At 40.0% G+C, this 27334-nt stretch overlaps 1 long non-coding RNA gene across 2 annotated transcripts in view; it reads left to right on the forward strand.

Annotated features, from left to right (window-relative positions):
- LOC126298588 (uncharacterized) overlaps positions 1-27334 on the forward strand; it is an 856921-nt gene that overhangs the window by 430824 nt on the left and 398763 nt on the right. The window contains exon 3 of one of the 2 annotated variants that reach the window (XR_007552626.1): positions 16762-16839. The exons of the other annotated variant lie outside the window; for it this stretch is intronic. This is a non-coding gene — a long non-coding RNA (uncharacterized LOC126298588). Of the gene's footprint in view, positions 1-16761; positions 16840-27334 lie in introns of those variants that run through there. 2 annotated transcript variants of the gene reach the window in all.

A 27334-nucleotide genomic window follows, 5' to 3' on the forward strand; every position in this document is an offset into this window, starting at 1 on the left:
GTTTCAATACAATTTTGGGAGAGTAATTTTGGTCTGTGAAGGCTTCAGTGGGACCCTTGGTGTATTTTGAGAGGGACTGCTTACTGCTACAGATGTGATAAGACACAGGTGACTAGGTTGTGTGGAATGGACTTGTTAGTATGGAATAGGAAGAATCTGTCGAAGTGGACATATTGCTGGTGGTTAGTAGGTTACGTATGGATGGAGTTAATGATGTCAACATAGAGGAAGGTGTCTTGTTGGGTTGAGGAGAACCCAGTGAAGCAAATGGGTGGAGAAGGCTTTGAGGTTTTGGAGGAATGTGGATAGGATGTCATCATCTCAAACCAGATGTCATCCGTGAATTTGAACCAGGTCAGGGGTTTGGGATTTAGGGTGGTTAGGAAGGATTCCTCTAGATGGCCTATGAACAGGTTAGTGCAGGATGGTGTCATGTGGGTGCCCATTGCCGTACTTCAAATTTGTTTGTTGGTGATGCCTTCAAAGGTGAAGTAATGATGGTTTAGGATATAGTAGGCTGTGGTGACCTGGAAAGAGGTTGCAGGTTTGGAATCCATCGGACCTCGGAATGGGAAAGGTAGTGTTCAATAATGGCAAAGCAAAAGGCATTGGGGTTATTAGTATAAAGGAAGCGGCATCAATAGTAATGGGCAGGGCATAGCGCGGTAAAGGAACAGGAACTGTGGAGAGTTGGTGGAGGAAATGATTGGTGTCTTTTTATGGGAGGGAAGGTTGTGGGTGATAGGTGGAACATGTGGCTCTGTGAGATCAGAGAAGGTTGCAGGTAATAGGCAGAAGGTGTTGGTCTATGAAAGCAGAGACTTTCAGAGGCGGCACAGCATCTGGATGGTTGAGTGTATTGACTTTATGAAGCATTTAGATGGTAGGAGAATGGGGAGTGGTAAGTGTGAGGTAGGGGAGAGAGAGAGAGAGAGAGAGAGGCTCAAGGGAGAGGTTCTGGGATGGGCACAAGGATTTGAGGAGAGACAGGAATTCCTGTTTGATTCAGTGGGGCCTCCATGGCAGGGTTTGTTGATGGACGAATCTGAGAGCTGATGGACATATACCAAGTAATTCTTGTGGTTCAAAACAACAGTGGGGGAGCCTATGTCAGCAGGTAGGATTATAAGATCAAGACGCACAGTCATTTTACTCCTCGTGTTTTTACTTATCTCCTTGTCTGCTCCTTCCTCCCCTCCTTCACTTCTCTCTCTGTTTAACCTTCGGACTGCAGGTAACTGCCCTACACTCTCCCCACCACATCCATGTATGCTCCAAAAAGCAGCACTTGACCATCCCCCATCCCTACCCTGATATTCCTCCCCTCCCCTCCCCCCTCCCATCATGCACATTGTTCGCAGTCTGCCCTCTCAGCGAGAGACAGTGGTCAGGTGTGTGACAGTTTTGTGTGTGTGTGTGTGTGTGTGTGTGTGTGTGTGTGTGTGTGTGTGTGTGTGTTTGTTTGTTTGTGTGTGCGCGCACATCTGTATATTTGTGTTGTTGACTTCAGAGAAAGACCTTTTGGCTCAAAAGCTTACGTATTTAGAAGTTTTTTTGTTGTGCCTGTCTGCGATGCAACATCACTACTATATTATTACTGCATCAGATAAAATTTCTGTTCTGTCAGCATATCAGAAGTTGCGGTTTTTGTGTCAAGTACTTTTCTGTTGCTGTGAAATGTCATAGGCTGCTATTTTCCCATCAGATCTTTTGCTTTTGCTCTGGAACATCATAGGATGCTGTTTTCTCTTCAAATGTTTTTCTTTCACTCTGGGACTTTAGAGGTCACAGTTTTTCTATCTGTAATATTGGGAGTCCCATTTTTTATGTTCTCTAGTCTCACCCACATACTTCTTTTATGCTGTGGCTCTGGGTACAAATGAAAGAGTTTGTTCTCGATTGTTGATCATCTTGTGAGACAGACAGAAAAGTTGACTTCTTATTACCATTATCGTGACCAATCTTCATAAGTATATGCTGTTTGTGGCTTGCTGGGATCATTGGAAAGAGGATCAGCAACAAGAACCTGCAGTTTCAATTAGGCTCTGTTTGCAAAAATATTTATTTAGCTTCTTAAAATACAATACAGTGGTTGCTGGCCATTAGCCAGTGATTATGTTAAGTCTTGCACAATTGAAAGCCCTCCCCCTTCACCCTCAATCCCTAATTCTGTAGAGCTCTAATTTACGTAATATTGAAATTCTGACATTTTATTTACAAGCCTTTGAAAATTCATAAAATTCTGCGTTGCTTTACAAAATGACCCTCCACGTACTGCAGGCTCTTTATTATTCCCAAAAAACTGATGACTTGCTCATATCCTTCCGATCGGCAAGAGATCTACCATTGTCATACTTGACCGAAAGGAGTATGTAAGTGAGAGTCAGTGCCGGTAGTGTGACACCTCTATGTACAGCATCTGCCATCGAGATCCCATCCCACTGTTACAAGCTGACCTACAGTTGATTCCTTAAAACTTCAGACTCCTCACGAGGACTAAGACCTCAGTCCATAACATTTCTTACCCAACTGAAAATACACACCTCCACCTTTTACCTTCTTCCTAACATCTTTAAACCCAGTCTCCCAGATCATCCCATAGTTGCTGGCTTCAAAGCACCCACCAAAGGTGTATCTCCCTTAGATGATCAACACTCGCAACCAATAGTATGAAGATTTTGCTCCTATGTAAAGACACCAATGATTCCCCGGGGCATCTAAAATCTGTGCCTGTCCCGTTGTGCCACACATCCTGCTTGTTGCCATTGATTCCACCTCCTTTAATACAAACAAGTGCATGCTATGTCTGCTACTGAACATTTCCTCAACCAGCACCCACCTTATTCCAAATCAATGATGCCCTTCCTACTCACCTTCATCAGCTTTAACCTTACACTAATTACTTTACCTTTGAGGGGCAGATGTATAAGCAGATCAGGGGCATGGCCATTGTAACCAGGATGACTCTTCCTATGCCAACCTTTTCATGGGTCACTTTGGATGCTTTACTGGTGTCCACAAGCCTTTAGCCATTGGTTTGGTTTAGATACAGTGATGACATCTTTGAAATATGGACTCATAGTGAGGCTGGCCTGTTAAAGATTCTCCCAATTAAATGTCACATTGTCCTATTCTGAATTCCACGGCACTTTTCTTGATGTTGACCTGATCATCACAAAGGATCAGTTGAACACTTCTGTTCAAACTAAGGGGACCTAGAAGTCACTTTCGTTCACATTAGGTGACTGAAGCATCATGGTTGTTTTTTACACTAGTATTTTTAAAGATAATAACACAAAAAATTAATAATAATTGAAATGAAACTTTAACTAAATAATTAGTATATTGTGACCTCTATGTGACAAAAATTTGAACACTGCTGCTTTCAAAATAGTGAGAAGATTGATTTTTCTCTTATATATTGAATTATGTGTGAATTTTATTCTAGGCATACTGTACTTCCACACAATTAAAATTTAAAGTTCAGAACATATTTTGTTCATTTAAGAATGGAACAGCAATATTTACTAATTTCTTGTTATATGTATTTGGAAAAAAATGTTTTTTTGGAATCTGCTTTCTTCTCCTAATAAATTATGAACATATGACATGTTCCAGCTGAAAATATTTGATATATTTTTGATATCCTTGTCCTCTTTATAAGTTAAACTCCTTACAAACAGATTGATTGATAGGTGTCACTGGATGTGGATATGGACAGGCTTGCGGTCAGCAGGCTGCTCTCCCCACCATCCTCAATTTTTGTGAATGGAGCCACCACTTCGTAGTCAAGCAACTCCTAAAATGGATAAGCTATTCTTTGACATTATAACATATGTCCTGTCAACCTGTCACTTATTTTCAGTCAGTGTTTTCCGTATATCCCTTCCCTCACTAATTCTGCAGAGAACCTTATCAGTCCGTACCTTATCAGTGTATCTTATTTCCAATACACCTCTGTAGCACTACATAACAAATTCTTCAATTCTGTCCTGTTCTGGTTTTCCCACAGTCCATGTTTAACTACCAGACAATGCTGTGCTCAAAATGTACATTATCAGATATTTGTTTCTCAAACTAAGGCCTATGTTTGATACAAGCAGACTTCTTGTGGGATCCAGGCACTAGACTGGCAGCAACTTTGTCTTCACTGGATGCTCTTACAGCACCAACTCATCTGAAAAGCAGATTTCCTGGGCCACCATATCCAATTGTGGTACTGCTGATCCATCCCAAAAAATCTTAGGAATGCACCTGTTGTCATTCAGTATTTCCTTGTCTTGAAAGTATTAATCAGTTAATTTGACAAGGCTGTCACTTCTTAAATTATGCCCTGAAATGAGGACCATTATGACTGACATTTTGTCCACCACATCTAGAATAGCTCTTCATCTCCCTCTAAATCTCCACAATATCCTTGCCAGATCCTGCACTTCTCCACCCATTTTGCTGCTCTATGGGTCCTACCCTTGTGACCATCTCCACGGTAAGACCTGCCCTATGCAGCCTCCTACCATCACCTATACCAGTTCTGTAGCTGGCAGAGCATGTACTACCAAAGGGAAAGCCATCTCTGAAATGACACATCTCCTATACCAGCCATTACATGAACACTGTTCAGCTTTTTACATGGGCGAGACAACCACCAAGTCACCAGTTTGTATGAATTGACATAGACAGAGCGTGTATACTGACATCACACAATATCCTGTAGCAGAGCTTGCTCTAAAACATGTCAGTCTTGAACATGGCATCTGTTTCAGCACATGAGCCATCTTTATTCTGCCACCAGACACCATTTTCTCAGAACTCCGCAGATGGGAACTGGCATTACAACCTGTCCTTGGTTCTCGCCACCCACCTGTTATTAATTTTTGTTAATTTCTTTGCTTTCAGTATTCATTTCTTCACTCCCTTTTAGTTTTCAGTATTGTTGTTTTCTGACCTGTCTATTCCCCCCACCCCTAATACGTACTTATCTTTCTTTTCTTTTAAACTTGTGCACAATGTTTTTGTCACTTATGTCTGTATTGCATATTGCCTTATCTCCCACCTTTAACCTCTCAGATTTTCAAATCTCATCTGGTGCAGTCCTCAACAATCCATCTTTCCTTCTTATCCCATCCAGTAAGTCTCCATTGACCCTGAGTTCCTCTTCCAAACTCTCCACATTTCCTAAACCTCACTAGTTCTTTCCATTTACACCTCTTCTTTCCCTGCCACTAACAATAAAAAAAAAGAGAGGTGTTGTCTCATTAGCGAAACAATGGCAAGACACTGCTATTTGTTGTTACTTACACTGCTGCTTTCTTTGATAATGGTCAACAAGATCCAAAAAATAGAATGTGTGTGATAGAAGATGTTCTAATCGAGAGTTTAGCAAAAAATTTTCTCCATTTGAAAATCTTTGCAGACACCTCTTTAGTACATTACATTCTGCACATAAATTAGAGTCATCTTAGATTTAAAAATCTAGTCAATTGGAGTGCTTCATTTCTGACTGTATCACTATTAGGCATAAGAATAATACAAATATAAAAATGACATGTTATCTATATTCTTCCGCGTTTGCTGTTGTCTCACTCTAGTTTCGTAGTTTATTAGGCAGGCAGGATTTAAATGAGTTAGCAGCAAACACAAAAGAATACAAGGCAAAATGTTTATAATCGTATTATTCTTATGGTGAAGAGAATACTGCATGTGATTCACAATTCATAAAAGTTCCTGTTAACAACCATCTCTTTTCACAGGTAAGAAAAAATTCAGAACGTAGAGTTGACATATGGCAAACATCCCAAACAGTCTTGCCAATCTGATTTTTGTAGTACATTGAAATGCTGCTACATTCAAAGATGAAAAATAAGAATTTGTATTTACCTTGTTGGATAATGTATGATAATGCAGTGGTTGAAACTTGGGGAGGAGAAAAAAAACTTAAATTTATTTACTGATGCAGAGGTTTTGGGGCCAGTGTTCATGTTTGTGTCTGCAAAGTATGCCTGTGTAGCGCTACATATATTCAACGGCAGAAGTTAGTTGTGGCGGCACCTACCAACATTTTTCAGAACTTCCACTTACTTTGCACTTGATTCTAAGCAGCAGTCTGTTTTTAGGATTACAAAAACTGGAAAAAAGTGTGGCTTAGATTCAAGTAAATACGGTATATGACATCCACAATTACAATTTTGTGGTGCTCTTGGTAATAACAAAATTAGAACACACATTTTAAGATTTAATAGTTTTGTGTTTCCTTTTTCATTAATACAGCAATATACACTGAAGAACCAAAGAAACTGTTATAGGTATGCATATTCAAATGCCAAGATATGTAAAAAGGCAGAACACGGCTCTGCAGTCGGCAATGACTACATAAGACAACAAGTGTCTATTGCAGTTGTTAGATTGGTTACTGCTGCTATAATGGCAGGTTATCAAGATTTAAGTGAGTTTGAACATGATGTTACAGCTGGTACAGAAGCGATGGGACACAGCATTTCCGAGGTAGCGATGAAGTGGGATATTCCTGTATGACCATTTCACGAGTGTACCGTGAATATCAGGAATCTGGTAAAAACATCAAATTTCCAACATTGCTGCAACCAGAAAAATATCCTGCAAGGACGGGACCAATGATGACTGAAGAGACTTATTCAACATGAAAGATATGCAACCCTTCTACAAATTGCTGCAGATTTCAATGCTGGGCCATCAAGAAGTGTCACTGTGTGAACCATAGCGCTTTCGGGTTCGAAGGCCCACTTGTGTACCCTTGATGACTACACCACACAATGCGACTCCCAACACATCCAGAATTGCTACACCGTGGCTCCAGGAACACTCTTTTTGAGTTTAAACACTGCTGCTGCCCATCAAACTCCCCACATGGGAACATTATTGAACATATCTTAGATGCCTTGCAATGTACTGTTCAGAACAGATCTCTACCTCTTTGTACTCAGGATTCAGGTTGTCAGTTCAATTCCTGCCAGACATTAGTTGAGTCTATACCATGTCATGTTGCGGCACTTCTGCATGCTCATGGGGGCCCTACACGATATTAAGCAGGTGTACCAGTTTCTTTGTCTCTTCATGGCATATGCAAGAAATATGTATCTTTTGCATTAATTCTGTTATGATATCTCAGTGTCCGATAATTTATACCATCCACAAATGTAGCATTTGTTGATTTATATATATCACCAGTTGTTTATAGCAAGTTTACTTACATTTCTATCATTTATTACATGCCTGCATCTCCCAGGTTTCATGACTCTGAAGTTGTACTCATGTTTATTGACGTGGAAAAAAAACTCATAGGGAGTTGGTCTCAACACCAAATATGTATTAATTTTAACTTTTTGCTAATGGCTTTATAGCTCTCAAGGACCATCCCATATCTTACATTTTGTGTCTTTCATGTCAGTGTACTCATGTGTAGTTGAAAGCATATTTTGTGTTGTACTAGGATCTTTGTTTGTCATCTTCTTTGTTCACATATGGAAATCTTCTTCCTTGATTCATCATGTAATTTGAGGGGATTGGTATTTTTAATTCTGTATTGTGTAAAAAGTTTCTGATCGAACTGTGTGATAAGGTTGCATCGTGTTGATTTATTTGTGTTCAGTTGAGCTGTTTGATGTGTTCCATTTGAATAGTAGTTATCTTGTATCAGGGATGAATGAAAAGTAATGCCTCCACCTTCGTTAATTGGGTTTGGATGGGAATATTTTAATAAATCAAACGCAGAAATAATCCTTAGAATGTGATCTTTAATTACCAATATTCACTTTTCCACATAATCACCAGTCAATTGGATACGTTTCTGCCAACGATGAACAAGTTTTCTGCAGCCATCATGGAAGAAGTCAACACTCTGTTTCCGCAACCACTGTCTCACAGTTCTCTCAACGTCTTCATCAGAAGCATAATGATGTACCCGCAGATCATCTGTAATTATCAGGAACAGATGGAAGTCAGATGGACTGTATGGAGGATGCCGTATGGTGGAGAGGTTCAGTCTCTGAAGTTGTGCAGTGGTGGCACGTTAGGTGTGTGGTTTGGCATTGTCATGCTGCAGGAAAACATTTCCCTTTACCTTTCAGACCCAACGACATACAGTACTCACATCAACACAGTCTCCATAAACTGCTTTCATTCTCTGATGCATCTCCTTTGGGATGACACCTTCTGCTGTCAAGAATTTAATGACTGCAGCCGATTTGGAGTGGTGTGTGCTAAAAATGACATGCGTATTTATACTGTTATGCTATGTTCTATTTAAATTGCCATATATCACACAATATTCACTTTAAAAATATAAAAAAAATTTACCACTTATCCATAAAAGTATGTAGAATATTATGGCTTACACAGATTATGATAATGTTTCAAATGAATTTGATTGTGACAGTCAAAATAAAATAATTTTTTAAAAGTATTATAAATTTGACTTTGATTCCATATATACAACACTGTGCTTCCTTTTAAGAAGGTTAACTGCAGTCCATAGAATCTACACATATTTCTGAGTAAAGTGACATGAGGGATATGAAATTTGTGTTATTATTTAGAAAGATAATAATTATTTATTTGAGGAGAACGTTACAGAATTTCCATGTCTACAATATGACTTAGCATTTGTGTTTAGGAAAACATTCACCATGCAACCCCTTATTACAACCATTACAAACAGTTCTTGACCCTCTTTTCCTTCCCTCACTAGTACACGCACAGCATCTTGACTCTTTCTTCTCTGGAAGTTTTCTCAAACCTGGAGCACGACGAGGATCATCAATAGGATTTTTTTCTAGCAGCCATTCATCTGACAAAGCTTCAATTATCATTACAGTCTATACATATCTGGAAACAAATTTCCTTCCCTTATTATGCTCTTTGTATAATATGTAAGAGTTCAGTACCATTTTTAACATTATGTTCAAAGCTACCTTCTTCCAGTAACGAAGAGTTCGCCTCTCATCCAAATATGCATACAGCATCATGTTGGAAGTGTCTATTCCACCCATATACTGGTTGTACTGGTGTATTATTTCTGGCTTTTTTAGTGTTTTATTTTTGTGTTGGACTTCAATGTCACCAGCACCAACTTTACTTGACAATAAGAGACTGGGATTTTTTGCCTCTGTACACACATGCCAGTACCGGACCTGACTTACAATACATCCTTTCCCCAATTCCAAATTTCTTTCTAAATTGCTTCTCCACAAGGATATCATATCCCTTGTTCAAATAACTGACCAAACACAGTAACTTCTGAACAACACAGTAACCTAAGCCATGTCTTGCAATCTCAGCCTTATCTTCTTGGCTTTTGGCACCTCTGTTTGTATAAAATCCAAGACAGTAGTGCATTATAGAGTCACACAGCATCCAGAATTTGATTCATCATTGGTGGGGGTGTTTGTTTGGCAAATTCTGTAATAGGGAAGTGTGACATTTAGAGCCAACTAGACACTCATCAATACTCAGTTGCTCTTGAGGTGTGTAATGATGTCTAAATATATTATTAGCATGATGTACCAATGGCTGGTACCTGATACATGGGTCATAATGAGGATGGCCTGGTTCTGGACATTTCTCACTATCCACAAGATGAAAGAATTTCATGAGATGCCTAAATTGATGGGCAGAAAATATTTTACCAAACCATGGAAATGCCTTTGACGGTTTTGTGCTCCAGTATGATAGCATTGTGGGCCTTTTATTGAGTCCCATATTTAGTAAGCAAGCAATAAAACCTCTTAACTCAGTACTTGTCACATTCTTCCATTTCTTATACGGTTTGAACAATGTAGCATGTTTAGTTATAAACTGTTTAGCTGAGTGATTCATATCAGTTACAATAAGCTGCAAAAACGTTGTAGTAAAGAATAGAGTAAAATATTCTATCACAGGAGATCCTACTTGTGGCATATGTTTTGGTTCTGGCAGCTCTTGAAATGGATGTGTTAATGGCTGAAGTGTTTCAGGTGCGCGTACTTCAGTGTATTGTACATCTTCGATTGCCGGCCGCGGTGGTCTCGCGGTTCTAGGTGTGCAGTCAGGAGCCGTGCGACAGCTATGGTCACAGGTTCGAATCCTGCCTCGGGCATGGATGTGAGTGATGTCCTTAGGTTGGTTAGGTTTAAGTAGTTCTAAGTTCTAGGGGACTACTGACCACAGCAGTTGAGTCCCATAGTGCTCAGAGCCATTTGAACCATTTGAACCATCTTTGATTTCGTCGTCACTTTTACCCACAATATTATCATGTACATCACTGTCACTTTCTGAACTGTTGCTGCTTTCGCTAAAACACTCTGTATCACTAGTACATTCTAAAAGTTCACAAATTTCTTCATCGGTAAGTCCTCTGCTCTGGCCTGGTGTAGGTCGCATTTTTCACAAAAAATGGAGAAAATAAACAAACTGTAAACTCTTAGTATGAAGAAAAACACACAGAAACAATGATAAGTAAAAGTACTGAGCAAAAACAAGAACGTAGAACGCAATAACAGAATGTAAACATGTACTGCGAAACACAACGTCAATAAACAAACGATGCAAAAGTGGAATAATTGAATGCTAATATTTCACCGAAACGATGCTCAGTTGTCGATAGCTGTTGATCTACACATAGTTCGATTCAAAGAGCATCTGTAATCAGCACACCAACACCATCTAGCGCTGATTTTGTAAGCCAAACAAGACGAAGAGGAGTAACAACGAATTGGCACCCTGACAGTATTAGCGCCAGTAGGGGATAACGATAGATCGTTACCTTGACATTGAAAGGGTTAAATCACATTGACTGATGTCTACACAGGGTTCCATACTTTACACTGTAACAACACAACTGTTCAATGTTAAGGCTTCCCGCCATATGGGGCTGTAGAGAAGAGGCTGCAGAACAAACCAGCACATGCCACATACCAATGCTGCCAGATGTTGAAGACTTACAAAGGTGGAGGCATTACTTTTCAGTCAGCCATCATATTTAGGGTTATCTTCCTTCGTGTAAGTTTTGTTATCTCTTGGTGCGTAGTGTGTAAAATGACTGGGATCATGTTTATGCGGCTATGTTGTAGAATGTATGTATTTCTGTGTCCACATTTGTTCCTGTGATTGTGCATGCTTGTAGAGTATGGACATGTTTCTTCATGATGCAAAATTTTCTTTCTTGATTCTTCATGTAACATTGGGGTAATCAGTGTACCTTGTGCAGTGTTGCTATTGAAAAAAAAAGTAATATAATGTAAATAGCACATAGAGCTCTTCGCAACTCTGGAGATATACAGTTGTAGGTTCTCTGCAGTATGACTCTTTCAGAGTTTGAAAGCCATTAGCTTTGTTGCAGATCACAGTGTTTGAATATGTGATGTCCACAATGACAAAATTTTTTGTGTAGTGACATAGTTAGGATTCACATATTCGGATTTATCAGTTATTGTGTTTTCTTTAACAATAGTACTATAATATATGTAAGAAAGATGTATGATTTGCATTAATTCTCAGTGTGACATAATTTATTCTACCCATGAAACAACTTAATGAGTTATACAAGTCACCAGTTGTTTACAGCATGTTTATGTATTGTTATTATTCTTATAACATTTGCAACTTCCAGATTCACAGGCTCTGAAGCTGTACTTATGTTTGTTGAAATGGAAAACACTCATCAGTGTAGGTGTCATTACCATTTATACATTAATATTAATTTATAGATAATGACTTTGCGGCTCTCAGTGACTGTCTCATAAACCTTCATTCATGTTTTTGTCACTGTACTCGTGTGTGGTTGTAAGAATGTTTGTGTTGTGCTCGAGTCATTATTTGTGTAAGTTCGTTTTCTTTCTTTATGTCTTGAAATCTTCTGTCTTGATTCTTCATGTAATTTGAGGTATCAGTATTTTAATTGTATATTCTGTAAAAAATTGTAATTGAATTACGTTACTTTTTCAGTGTCCACGTGAACTGTTTGATATGTGGTTATTGAATAGTATTGATCTTCTGTATTAGGGACATCTTTCTTCATGTAAAGTCTTTTTCTTTGTTGTTTCATCATCTTGTTTGAGTTGTTAATACTTTACAGTGAGCAGGGTGTAAGATGATAGTCACTGAGTTTATGTGGCGAGGTTGTAGTGTGTCTATGGCTGTGTTCAAATGTGTTGGTGTAAGTGTGGTTGTTGTAGAGGGTAACTTTTCGTTTGAAGATACATATTTCTTCATGAGACAGGACCTCTCTTGATTCTTCTTGTCATACTTGAGTCACAGCTAAGAAATATGTTTCCAAATGAACTTGATGAAACAACTTGACAATACAAGGTGGAAGCTGTTTGTGCTGAAATGACCAGTGTATTTTGTACTGTCTCCCTCACGAAAAGTACCATAATGTCCAGATTAACCATTCAATCATTCTCGTCTATTTTCATTTTCTTCAGTGTTTCAACAAATTTATGCAAGTTTACAACATGGTGTTCACAATGTCCCAGTTTCAGTGTTAATAATCCTGCAAGATGATTTGGTGGACTGTTGGTGGGCAAGCGGAATTCACTAACAATGCATGTAAGATGGAACTTTTGCTTACATATGTTCAGGAATCCATAGAGCCTGACTAGTCGGGTAGCTGGTGGCATTAATTTCTTCACCTCTTTGTCTGGTAAACCAGAGTCCTTTAATAACCACCCTCTCTTCATGACTATGGCCTGTGTTGTATCGCAACTGGGCTTCCAGTATGCATCATCTTCTCATAAACGTAGCACATTCAGATTGTAGTCTTCAGTGTTCAGAAGCAAAGTGGTATTTCCTTTGCCAGCTGGCAAGACATCTAAGTCAAAATTCTCACACGATAAGTGCAAGTCACTTTGTTGCTCATGCCTAATTAAGATTTCAGTGGTTTAGGTTTTGCCAGTATATAGCTGGCACTTAGTGTGATGTTCTTATCTGTGTCATGAGAGAGATGATGAATGCACTATTGTGTTCCACTAATAACATAAAAAATTGCCAGACATCTTGGGGCTGGTGAAAAATTAAGGCTGGCACAGAGCCATTTTTCCAGTTCTGGGATGGAGTGATTAACAGCTATTGTATGGCCTTATCATTCTCCATATCAGTTCCTCTGTGAAATGATAGGTCAAACTTGTTACATTGCATAGACATCATCTTGTACAAATTATCATGCTGTTGTTCTGTCCATGGGGGCAGGCTTTTGATGTTGAAAGTAAGTAACAGTCCTTGTAGTCAGGTCGGAACAGCAGTTTCAAATGTGAAAGGACCCTCATGTACCACCTGACATCACTCTGTCCCACAATGAGACAGAGCTGCCTATCTCACCTTCTGCAAAACATCATTTTGGCCCTCTCTGATTGGTGGCAGGAACTGCAATTCTGGCTATATAAATAGGAAATTGTGACAGCCCCATCAGTCAGTAGTTTTACTCCTGATGACAATGGCAAAGATAGCCATTGGAAGCTCATTAATTTTATTTGATTTGATGCTGTTTGAAAATCACAAAGACATGATGCTGCAAAAGTCATTGAGCACACTTATGTTTCCTCTGCAGTGAGGACATAATGCACAGTGTGAGACTGCTGGAAAAACTGTGAAAAAATAAATTACATCTGCTGAGTTCTTTAGCATATTGCAATGCTGGCTGGATAAGGAGGTAATTCCTCACTTTGTTGTAGCTAAGCAACACATCCAAACTGCTGCAGGGGACAGAATTTTGAAGCAGACAAGTCACACCATAGTGAGACAGTGGACCGGTAGACAAGATATGAGCTTGATCCATATACCAGAAAGCTGTTTGATTGTCATCAACTTCTGTCATCAGCTTTGCAGCCATTCGATTGGGAGTGCGTGGACATAGCCATGGCATCACAGTGGTGAGCCAGCTTGTGCAAGACAGCAAGACAACATCCAAGCAAGTTTGACCACGTGACTCACAGAGGAAATGATGTGAAGAATGATAAGTTTCACAGAATAGTTGTTAATCTGTGCAATCCAGAACTAGTCGACAACTCTGTGGCAGCTCTGGGTAAAGGCCTTAATTTTTCACCAGTCACACATTATCTGTCAGTTTTTGATTGTGTTAGTGGAACTGAACAGTGCATCTGGCATCTATTGCATGACACAGCAGAGGATGTCTCACTAGCTTCCAGTCTGGGTTTAAGCTATCCCACCAAAAACCAGTGTTAACCTAGAAGATTGTTGTGACTTGTCCTTATTGTGTGAGAATGATGACTTGGTTGTCTTGGTAGCAAACAGAGGAAATGCCACTGTGTTTCGGAACACTGAACCTGAAGGTGCTATACTTATTAGAAGAAGGTGTGTACTGGGAACTTAGCCACAATCTGACACAGGCCATAGTCAAAACATCTTACAGGAATATAAGTGCCAAAACTAGGACATTGTGAACACCATGTTGTAAACTACCAGACATTTGTTGAAACACTCAAGAAAATAAAAACAAATCAAAATGACATAATGGTTAGTCCGGACATTGTGTCACTTTTTACGAGGGTGCCAGTAGAAGACATGCTGGATCTTTTGGCCGAACTCTTTCCATTTGGAATCCTCAAGTTGTTATGTTATGTTCTTACAACAACACTTCTTATACCATGATGAATATTATGAAATAATGGATGGCACAGTGATGGACTCAACGCTGCCCCTCGCAGTCACAAATTTCTTCATGGAGCACTTTGAGGAGCAGGCTCCAAACTCCGTGGTGTTGTGTCCACCTTGCTTGCCAAGATATGTTGATGGTGCCTTCCTGATATGGCTCCATGGTGAAAATACACGGCAGCAGTTAATGGATCATACAAACGGTGTTCATCCCAACATTAAATTTGCCATCAAGATGCAGAAGGATGGCAAGCTATTGTTCTTGGATGTTTCCATTGGGGGAAGGCAGGAGGGTGGCTTAGTCATTAAGTTTACATGGAACCAATGTACAGTGATAAATATTTAAACATTGATAATTTTCACTCTTGTACACTAGAAAATGGTCCTGAAAACGTTAATAAACACAGCAAAATTTATTTCCAATGACAACCACCTACAGTCTGAATTGCAGCACTTGAGGCACAGGTTCAGAGAGGATGATTATAGCAAGAGAGACACTGCAAATGCTTTCAGATATCACCAAAGATGGATGTCTTGTGAATTGGCAGAAGAAGCCAAGCCAACGGCTTTCCTGACATACTGTGGGCCAACGGGCAACAAATTAGGATGTGTACTGCAGAGACATGGATTGAGACTAGTGCTTTGTCCCACCCCCAAAAAACGACATATGCTCTGCCTTGTTAAAGAGAACATAACTCTTCATGTGTCAGGTGTGCATGGCATCCCTTGCGAGTGCAGCAGGATTGATGTAGGTCAATCAATTTGCACAGTTGCAGGGTTTTGTACTGATCACAAGAGACATATTAAATGGAGGGAGCTGAACAAGTCAGCCGTATCTGAGCACTGCCTGGAAAACAGACACAAAATATGGTTTGAGAACACAAAAGTTTTGGCTCATGTGTCAACATACGTGGATTCTATTATAAAAGAGGTGGCTGAGATTAGATTGAACAACAACAATTTCAATAGAGACCAGGGGCACACTGACTAGGGCATGGGGACAGGCTTCGGTATCAGGAGGAAGCTACAGTGGATGACTAACACTTATAGGGAGGTTGGGAACAGCAGCTTCAAACGTGGCACTGGCCCCTTGTGCCACCTTACATCACTCAGTACAATGTCTGGCTGGAGCTGCTATGAGCTACCAAACTCACCTTCAATGCGTGTATCATTTCTGTCCTCTCTGATAGGTGCCAGTGACTGTAATCATGGCTATATAAGTGGAAAAATGTGCCATGCCCAGCTGTCAGTAGTTTTTACCTGGCAATGATGACAGTGATAATCATTGAACACTTGATTTTTTTTAATTGACTCAGCTTCAAAATCGAGACTATTTTATTCAAAGATTTGTTTAACATTTTTTCTTTGAGCAACAAGAAACAGACTCTAGCTGTCACAATGGCTTCAAGGGAAAGTCTCTCTGTACTAAAGCACAAATGACACGTTTGTGTAGCATCATGTTGTGAAGTGACTCTGAGCCTGAGTGGGCTAAGCAGCTGCCACCAGCCATCATATACTATGATGGCAGAGTGCGCTCGTGATACCAAGCCACTGGAGGTGTGACAAAGCTGACATACATCACTGGGTCTACCAGAGCCTGTACGACAACAATCAGCATTCAACAAAAACTTGCAGTTCCATGCCAACATGATATGCTGTAGAGCGGTATCGATACTTGATACAACAAATGCTACAACAGAACCAAGACTGTCTTCAGACTATCTGAGCCTCAACACACAGAGCTCATAGTTGACATTATGTCTCCTGGAAGCACACAGTTCACACTGATCCCATTAAACATCAGTTATGACAAGAAGTACAAATTTTACAGCAGTGGCACAAATTAGTAATCTTAGGTAACTCTCCCATAAATGTCATAGCACTTCACTTTACACACTGGAGTGTTTGTTGTTACTACCTCCCCTCCCTGTTTCTCAGTTGTTAACATTATCATGCTGCCACGATGAAAATATCTTTTTCCTGTGCTGATTAATAGTATATTTATGATTGTATTTATTATGGTATTGATATTTTTTGGTGTGAACATTATAGTGTTGTTGTCTAGTATGATTGTGTTTTTATGTTCCATGTTCCTACCTCCTCCCTACCCTTTGCCCACACTTGCTATGGATATTCAAGGAGATAACAGGAGAAAGGAATGATGGGCATGCACGGCCAAAAAATGTATGGCAGAATAGAATAGAAGAAACATCTCCTTAGGCGAGAGAGGTTGGAACCATGTCTACAGACAAAGAGATGGAAGTCCTTTGTGTCCTCTACATGGTGAATATATGTGGACTAGATTCAGAAAGTGCTTTTCAGTGATAACCTTCTGTTATTGTTATGATGATGTGCTGTTTTATGCATCATATGTGAGTGATATTGTTGTATCGAGGGATGTCTTGGATGAGTTTATATAATAAGTTTATTCTTAGGTTTTTATGTGTAGCAATGTCAAGTAAATAATTCATCATTTCTTTATGAATAAATAACTGTTGTTATGATAAGGATCGTGTGCAGTAATCTCTGATTGTGAATCATTATTCAGCATGCCATTTTTGTGTTGCAGATGTATTCTGAAGTAAGTCTAAATTTGATGTTCACAGTAAACTTTTATTTTAGTGGATTACTGGTACAGTGATATGTGTCGCAAATTGGTGAGTTGGTGCTTGCACTTTCAGTCTGTTATGATTTGTAAGTACATCATGGGTTTCTAATTCACCAGTGTATCTTCCAGTGATTTGTTCTATTACTTCCCATGTTTATCATAGTTCCATTTTCTTTCTGTGATAAATAGTTTTTTGGAATCTGAAGCAATAATTAGCACATCAGTCTATCCTTCACAAATGCAAATATGGAATAAACTAATTTTCTGGTTAGACTCTCTACTGTTAATGTCTTAGCTATCAGGTAATATCAGTGGCTTTGTGGGTTGAAGTAAGTGTCACATATCTTCCATTAAAATTTCCTCATGATTGTCCACCTGTGTGTATTTCTTATGTAGGACGATTTTTGTTTGCAAGTAAAGAAACAAGTTCGGATATCAACTCTGTGTACAGATCAGGTTGTTGAGTGTGCTATGTCATACAACTACATATACCCCTCAGGGGTCGCTGTATCATTGGTCCCCATGCCAGCTCCACAATACAGGATGGATTGTATGTCAACACAGCAGTTGAGCAAAACCCACCAGTCAGTTTACGAGTTAAGATTCCATTGGACTCTATGTGAAGGAGCAGCAAGCACCAGCCTCATCTCCAATTCACTTGCATTGCCATAAGTGATGCTACATGTAGGGCACTACTTGCTTTGCCACTCAAGTGTCTTCCAGTTTGCCAAAACTGAGCCCAAGTGACCTCATGGCCACAGAGCTGCCAGATCCAAGTGCAGCACCAACCATGGAAGATCATGAAGCACCACAGTGAGCAGCCAGCAGTCATAACCAGAGCCATCACCTCCACCAACCTCGGCCTCAGCTAACACAGTGCGCCTTGGAGGTTATAAACTGTTTGAATTAATTTGCTGTCACTGCTAGACATCTGACCTGACTTAGAATCAGCCAAGTGTTGTCTATCTCCACCAGTGAACTACGGTCAAGCTACTGTAAAAAGATCCGTGACAGTTGCAGTGAGCTGGGTGCAGCAGTTCTGCATGCCTACCACAATCAGTCACATTTTGCAGTTGTGTAAACATCTCTTTGGCAAAGCCTCAGTGTTGCTGGAACTGTATAGAAAGCTATTGTTTTGCAGCTGATTACTGGTAACAGTATTGTCAGCTGTCATCCATCAGATTATGCTGACGTAACTATAAAGTAAACTAAACTATTTTATGACTTCCATCCAGAAAGATCTGCCTCCAGCCAGAACACATACAGTATATATACCGCCACAAAACATTCCAGTACTATGATTCTTGACATTTGTGGGTACTTGTAGAATGTACTCAAACCAAGTATAGAAATTAAAAGTGTACAGTCCAGGTGAGTTTTGAATTCATGACCCTCCATGCAATACTTTAGTATCATAACCACTACACCATGGTGCTACTCAACTTCTTCTGCGGCACTGATCTTTCCTTAAGAGAACAGCATCTCAGTGTTACGTCCTCCTAGTCCAGGAACGAGTCATTGGTCCTGCTTACTCCAACTTCTGATGACTGATGTTCACGCTGGTGGTAATCTTCTTAGAACTTTTTTTGCCACTGTGCTCTTCATCACTTTTCCGCTTGTTACCTGTTGCTGGAGCTTCAAATTTACCCTGGCTTGCAGGATCCTTGTAGGGCTTCATTCAAAGGACGTGGACTGTATCTCTGATCTTTTGTCTTCTTGTGTCGGGGTCGAAATCATCAACTTTATAAGTAACATCAGACAACTGTCTTACAACCTTATAAGGTTCAAAGTAGTATCTGAGGAGCTTCTCAGCGGGACCAATCTTCTGAACAGGAGTGCATATCCAGACGAGGTCACCAGGCTGGTAGACAACAGGGCGGTGGCTCGTGTCATACCTTTGGCGATCATTTTCTTGAGCTTGCTGAGTGCGGAGGTGAGCTAACTGCTGAGCTTCCACAGCTCTGGTTAACGCCTGGCTGATGTCATCATCGTCCACATCATCAGGATGTAATGGGAAAACAATGTCCATCGCTGTAGTTGCCTCACACTCATGCACCAGGAAAAATGGTATAAGTCCTGTGGTGTCTTGTTTGGTAGTGTTGTAGGCAAATGTCACGAAAGGTAGCACCTCATCCTAGTTGCTCAGCTCAACGTTGATGAACATTGATAGCATGCCAGCCAAGGTCTTATTAAGGCATTCAGTAAGCCTGTTACTTTGTGGATGGTAAGTAGTCATCATGTGACGTGTAATGTTGCACAATCAGTTTATCTCTGTCACAAGATTCAATTGAGAAACTTTCCCTGGTAATGATCTTGGGACAATGTCTTCCACAATGAATTTCGCTACCTCAAATGCTTCGGCTGTTTTCACATCTTTTGTAATGCTAAAGCATGTCAGATAATCAGTGCACACAATATTCCATCTATTGACACTAGCATACATCAGAAATCATCTGAGGAGGTCAATTCCAACACTCTGGAAAGGTGTTTCAGCTGGTGGAATCGGTATGAGATGGCTAGGTGGTTTCTGAGGAACTGCCTTTCTCCTCCGGCACTTTCAACAGTGACATAGTGACAGACAGCACATAGTGACAGACACTCCTAAATAAACCTGGCTAGAAAAATCTCTTACAGATTCTGTCATATGTCTTAATAAATCCTAAATGTCCAGCTTCAGGTGTGTCATGGAATTTCTAAGCACATGCGTTTAGAAATCACTGGTAGCCACATCTTTCCAAAGGGATTAAAGTTTTTCTTGCAAAGTAAACCATTAACTACCTTAAATTGCCTGTTCACATCCTGTAACCGATTTAAGTCAAGCATAATTTGAGATATCTTGGCGTCCTTCTTCTGCTAGCTTCATCAAAGTCTTGATGGTCTTGCACAGGGGTTTCTTGAGACACAGTTGGCATCTTGGTGTTTTCTCCCACCTGTGTACAGTATGGTATTGTCATACTCTTGAAGACGTAGTGCCCACCTGACGATTCATCGTGTTGGCTTCATAAGACCTGTCAGCCAACAAAGTGAATGATGGTCTGTAACAACTGTGAATAGCCTTCAAAAAATGGTTCAAATGGCTCTGAGCACTATGGGACTCAACATATTAGGTCATAAGTCCCCTAGAACTTAGAACTACCTAAACCTAACTAACCTAAGGACATCACACACACCCATGCCCGAGGCAGGATTCGAACCTGCTACCGTAGCAGCACCGCGGTTCCGGACTGCAGTGCGAGAACCGCAAGGCCACCGTGGCCGGCGAATAGCCTTCCATAGAGATACTGTCGAAATATGCTCATGGCCCAGATCACAACAAGACATTCTCTTTCTGTAGCTGAGTAGTTTCTCTCAGCTTTTGTAAGTGTCATAAAAGCATAGGCTATAACCTTCTCCTTTCCATCCAAAATTTGGACCATACCAGCACCGATCCCATACCCACTGGCATCTATGTGTAGTTCTGTAGGTGCTCTCTCATCATACAGATCAAGTACAGGGTCAGTTGTCAGAGCATTTCGCAGCACATCAAAAGAATCTTGTTGAGCACCACCCCAGGCAAATTTAGCATCAGCTTTTAACAACTTTTGGAGTGGCCTGTCTTTGATACAAAAATCTTTGATAAAACAACAGTAACAAGAACATAATCTGAGGAAGCTTATCACATCTCTAATACTTTTAGGATTAGGTAATTCCATTATAGATCTCACCTTTTCTGGGTCTGGCCGCACACCTTTGTTTGGCACAAGGTGTCCAAGTATTTTGATTTCGTTTGCTCCAAAGAGACACTTTCTTGGATTAAGTTTCAGCCGTCTTGTTTAAGATACTTAAGTACTTTTTATATTTTCATCAAATGTCTCTGAGAACACTATAATATCATCTAAATAACAAAGACGCATTTTACACTTCAGGTGACGTAGAAGATTATCCATCATCTGTTCAAAAGTTGATGGTGCATTACACAAACGAAATGGCATTAACTTAAGCTCATACAGGCCCTCATGGGTGATGAATGCAATTTTCTCATGATCAGCCTCATCTACTTTAATTTGGCGGTATTCCAAGTACATGTACATGGTTGAGGAAAACTTAGCTCCCTTCAGACCATCTAGTGTATCGTCAATTTGTGCATGAGGGTAAATTTCCTTTTTAGTTATCTCATTTAGCTTCCTGTAATCAACGCAAAAGGGCCAACTGCCATCCTTCTTCCTGACAAGGACAACTGGTGATGACCATGGGTTCTGCGGGGGCTGAATGATGTCATTCTTCATCATTTTCTCTATCTCGTCACGAATTATTCAACGTTCCCATTGCTGAAACATGGTATGCTCTCTGGCTTATTGGTTGATGGTCTCCGGTGCTAATCTGGTGCTTTACCATTGATTTGTGTAATTTGCTCTTCACCTGTGGATTGAAGCACTGAGAGAACTCCTGAAGAATGGCAGGTAGCTTCTTCTGTTATTTCTTAGTGAGATCTGGTGAAAGTTGAGCTACAAGATCTTGTCTTGTAGTGGTAGCGCTAATTTTGCCCACAGACTCAGCATGGAAGGTTTCTATGACACTCAGCTGTTCTTCAATTAATGGCTTGGCGTTTGCTACGCACATGCATTTTGGAAGGATCTGCAGTTCTCTGTGACAGTTAACTATCCACAATTCACCAAATCCATTCTTAAACAAGACAACAGAGGCTGGGATGACCAAATTAGTCTTCAGTGGTATGTTTATCTTACATTCCACTACAAGATCTATGGATTGATGCATGGCATGAGATGTGACAGCTACCTTTCTAGCACTGACTGCAGGAATGATCCCTTCATCCAGCGCACAAAGTCTCCACACACATGGATGCACATCTTCCTTTCCATAATATCTCATCTCGTCTAGCATAATCTTCGAGCGACCACAATCTATAATTGCCTCTGATGCTTTGAAAAAGTCCCATCTGAGAATGGCGACATGAATACACTCTTGTAAGATGATGAATTCTCCGGGCTGTGTATGGCCATTCTTACCCATACGAATAGTACATATTCTTGTAGGTTTTACATATTTCCCATTAGCCACCTCCAGCAAAGATGTTAAGTTGTTGAAAAATACAGTTTTCTGCAACTGGTGACAGTACTTCTCCAAAATGACTGAATATGATGCCTCAAGAGTCCACAAGAGCTAGGGCTGGCCGGCCAACCATGAGGATATTCATGTAGTTTCCTATCATTTTTGTAGTGATCGACAGCAGAGGATTTTTCTCTTCAGCAGCCTCACCTCCAAGAAAGGTCACACCCTTTAGTTTTCCAGGTAGAAGCGGCTAGGTGATTGGCTGGAGCTTCTAAACGGTGATGGAGACCTTGGTTGGTGTGGGGGAGCTTCCTCTCCAGTGGCTAGCTTGCAGCTATGGTGACCTTCGTCGTACTGCACCCACATCTTCTTGTTCATCTTTGTTGTCCCAGAGTTGGAGTCGGCTAAGATTGGTCTTGTGGCGTGGGCATCACCAAATACCTGCTGCCTTTCCTAACAATAGCGCACCCCATGTCCCAGTCATCTGCAGTGGAAACATACTGGTTGGTTATCCTGTGTCCTCCAGACATCAGTCTTCCTTGGTGCCCAAATAGGTTCCTCATTCGGCAATGTAAGAGCGTAACTCCGCCAGGGTCTCGACTTTTTCATCATTTAAAGGGAAATGAAGGATGAGAGATTGGGTTCAATGTCTGTTCCACTTCCTCCCTTATGACCTCTTGAAATGTCTCGGTTTTTTGCTCGATGTGCAATCCAAGTGCCTTCTGAACTACCTCCTTTACTATCTGACAAAGAATGCTTGTGAAATCAGGTGCTTTCTCTATCACAAACATTTGCTGTTGAAATTTTCTTCAGGAGTAGGATTTGATACATATCCTCAGCAACACCCTTCAGGAGCTGTGCAACTTTGTCTTCCTCCTTCATTCTAGAATCCAGTATTTTACAGAGCTCCAAGATGTCTTGAATGTAGGATGCTGTAGTTTCTCCTGGATGCTGTGCCCTGCAGTTTAATTTGTCTTCAACCTTGCACTTCTGTTGTTGTGTGTCACTAAAATACTTGCACAGTTCCACCTGGAATACTTCCCAGCTTGTGAACTTCTCCTCGTTATTCTCATACCACTGCTTGGCAGTGCCCTCCAAGTAGAAAACACGTGGTGTCATCACATTTGTTAAATTTGACTATATGGTCATATACCTTCAGCCACTTGTTTGGATCTTGGCCATAGTCACCAGAAAACCTGGAAGGATGTCTCATGTGGTGGCACACAGTTGCTGTCATCATAGCATCCTATTCTTCTTCTGTCTCTGGTAAATTCTGATCTGTTGAATGTGGCCCGAACTTGGGTTTCTCGCCATGTAAACGGCAGCTCTGTCATGGCCTGATGGGAGATACTGTGTTGTCAATCACAAGTTCTGATACCCAGTGTCTCTGCCAGAGTAACGTCACATAGTTAAAGGTGCAATTAGTTGAATAACGAACACTAATTTCACTTAACAAACATTTATTCAGCACTTACACATACAAGAGCATGGTGTGAAGTGCCTCTGGCCAGAACATATATACTATCTATACAGCAACAGAACATTCCAGTATAATGATTCTTGACATTTGTGGATACTTCTAGAATGTACTTGAACTAAATATAGAAATTAAAATCATCCAATGCTGGTGAGTTTTGAACTCATCACCCTTAATGCAAGAGTTTAATATCATAACCACTGCACCATGACGCTACTCAGCTTCTACTGCGACAATATCATCCAGTTTTTCTAAAATTGTAATCATTTGTTTGTCTGTACCTGTACATCACATCTATTGATTTCTATCCCATTTAGGTAATTCCTTCAGGGTGTGCAATATTTTTCCTTTTTTGTTAATATATTTATGCTTCCTTCAGACTTCATTGGTATTGAGTCCCTGCGGACATTTATTTGTGATTTGTATTACTCGAGAATCATTATTTGCTTGTGTGGACTCATTCTGGTCATCAGAGACTAGGTAACAGGAATATGAAATGAAACAAATACTATTAAACTATTGTATTAGTTAGCTGTGATGAAGCAAAATTTTGCAAAAGTTTAGCAACTGTTTCTCATCTTGTTTATATGCATATTGCATGCTCAATATCTTACATATATTGTAAGTTCTTACCTTTACTCCTTCCATTGTTTGTATTCCAATCAGGACACAGCAGTATCACAGTCATTGTTTGTGAAGGGACATCTTCCTTTTTCGAGTAGAGGTATCTTCTTTCTTCATTTTATTTAATGGGATGACCCAAGACTGTTTGAAATTGATGATAAGTAAAAAGATATTCTTTGAGATTGTATGAGATCTTTGTACTGTACAATTTTTAATTGGTATAAGATTCTACTCTGGTGATACTCAAAATATGGTAAATACTAATTTCAGCCTTAGTGCTTGTTCCTTAGGATGTGTTCATGCTACAGTCTCACTGCTCTCAGCTCACCGGCATGGCACTGATGAAACAAACCCACTGAGTTATAGTGACACTTGTAATATGCACCATCACTGGTGCTACACTGCTCACAATTATTGTCATCAGGCAAGAACATCGAGATGGTTCCCATTTGGAGATGTGGCCATTGCCAACCATTCTAAAACTTGAGCTGTGATTGGCTGCTTCAAGTTCACTCTAAAAGTGCTGTTGCTAGGAGAACTGCTCATTGTTTGTGCTGTTTGTCTTACACTATGCATTTATGTCTACATTTCCATCTAAATCCAAACTCTGTAAACCACTGTCAAGTGTCTGCAAACCACTATCAAGTGCATGGCACCACATATTAAGGTTTCTTTCCATTTCTTTCTGGTATGTAACATGTTTAAAATGACTGATTAAATACCTCTCAACAGGCAGTAATTAATTTAATCTAGTCTTCCAATCACTGGAAGAGGGGTACATAGGGGCTGTAGTGTATTCCTAGATTCATCACTTACTGCTGGTACTTGAAACTTTGTAAATAGTATTTTGTGAGATACTTTGCTTCTGTCTTCAATGATCTGCAGCCCAGGTCTTTTGACACTTCCATGGGTTAAACAAACATGCGAACACAGTTGATTATGTCCTATATGTATTGATAGTCCAATCTGGTATGGATCCCAGATATTTGATTTGTATACAAGGATGGATCAAACAACTGTTTCATAAGCACCGCCCTTTGAAGGCTAACCACAGTTTCAGTAATCTACCACTGAAACCAACACATATTGGCCGATGATGAAGACACAGGCTAAATAAGAAAATGAAAGCTTCCAAAACTGGAATTTAACACAAAAAAATTGCGTTGCTGCCTTAAAACAACCTTAACTTGTACCACTAACAGCCTCTCTCAGTGTCAATTATTGGTATTACAAGAACAAAATGACAAGATTTAAGTAAGTCCTATCAAGGCTATAAATTTTATTTTATTTAGTAGATTCATCCGCACATCACGTTGTTGCTCATTTGTGGTACTGTGCTTTAACATATCTTTGTTGGCAAAATATTTCTCCCAAACAAATAAAATTTTGATGTCTATACACTTCAGTTTATGATTATACTGTAGTAGATAAGAAACTAATATCCACTGAGATAGAAATTGAAGCGCCATATGAGATTGGGAAAACTCAGTGTGTAAATTGATAATTGGATCCTTCACTTGCCCACAGGACTCATCTCCTCCCCAATAATACTGTAATCATTGTTGGAGACTCCAACAGTTAATTGGGAAAATTACAGTTTTGTTAGTGGTGATCATGATAAGACATCCTGTGAAACTTTATCCAATGCCTTCTCCTAAAATTGCTTAGAACGGATACTTAGGAACCCCATACATGATGGAAATATATTGGATCTAATGGCAGTAAATAAACCTGACCTCTTTGAGGGTGTCTACATCAAAAATTGGTATCAATAACCATGACACAGTTGTGGCAACAGTGATTACCAAAGTACAAAGTATAACTAAAACAATTAGAAAGATACATATGTCCAGTAAACTAGATAAAACAATTAGTATCATTCCTCCATGAGAAACTTCAAACTTTCAGAACAGGTCAGGAGCATATGGAGGAACTCTGCCTAAAGTTTAAAAGATTTGTTGACCACATACTAGATAGATATGTACCCCATAGAACAGTTCATAAAGTGATGGAATCTCCTTAGAATACATTCACTGTAAAGAAACTTCTGAAGAAACAGATATGCCTGGTGATGACTGGGTGTTGTGTGATGTACTTAGATTAGTTAGGTTTAAGTAGTTCTACGTTCTGGGGGATTGATGACCGTAGCTGTTAAGTCCCATAGTGCTCAGAGCCATTTGAATCATTTGAAGAAACAGAGACTACTGCATGACAGGTGAAAGGCAAAGCATAAGGCAGTATAAATGATGATTAATTGAATCCCTCAGCTGCTGACAGGATCCCAGAGCAAAAGCTCAAATGCTTAACTCCATTTTTTTATTTATTTTTTTCTAAACGAAAGAAAGCCAATGAGAATTGCCCCAATTTAATCCTCGTACCACTCGAAAGTTGAATGAAATAAGTATTAGTGTTGAGAAACAACTGGAATTGTTCAAAATTGAACAAAGCTCCACTTCCCTATGAAATTCCTGACATGTTTTATACTGAACATTCTGCTGCTTATGCCCCCTCCCTCCCTTGTAGGGTTGTTGGGGGAGGGGGGGGGGGGGGACACAGCAGAGGCCAAAAGTTGGCACTGCCAGCACAGTTAAGTCAGACTGTGAGCTTATTGCATTGACCACATTGCACCAATGTTTGTAAGCAAATGTGGCAGCCTTCATGAAAATATAATACAGGATCCCAACAATAGGAACAACATGTTTGATGTGTAGGTTATATCAAAAGTATTTTCGTTGCCTCGTGTGCCCAACTTGAGTGAATCCAGCAGTATTAAGGAGCAGAGGTTTCAGATGTGTAACTGCTGCTGCAACTTCATTGAACAGACCTGCATATAATACATACTCACACAGACACAAGGCAGGACATGTTCATGCTTTATTTGTGCAGTGATGGTTTAGTGATTTCAGTGCTCATTAGTGTGGTGGGATATGTTGTGATTTCAGAGGCTATCTATGTGA

The sequence above is a fragment of the Schistocerca gregaria genome, chromosome X (assembly GCF_023897955.1).
Source record: "Schistocerca gregaria isolate iqSchGreg1 chromosome X, iqSchGreg1.2, whole genome shotgun sequence".
Classification (NCBI taxonomy): Eukaryota; Metazoa; Arthropoda; class Insecta; order Orthoptera; family Acrididae; genus Schistocerca; species Schistocerca gregaria.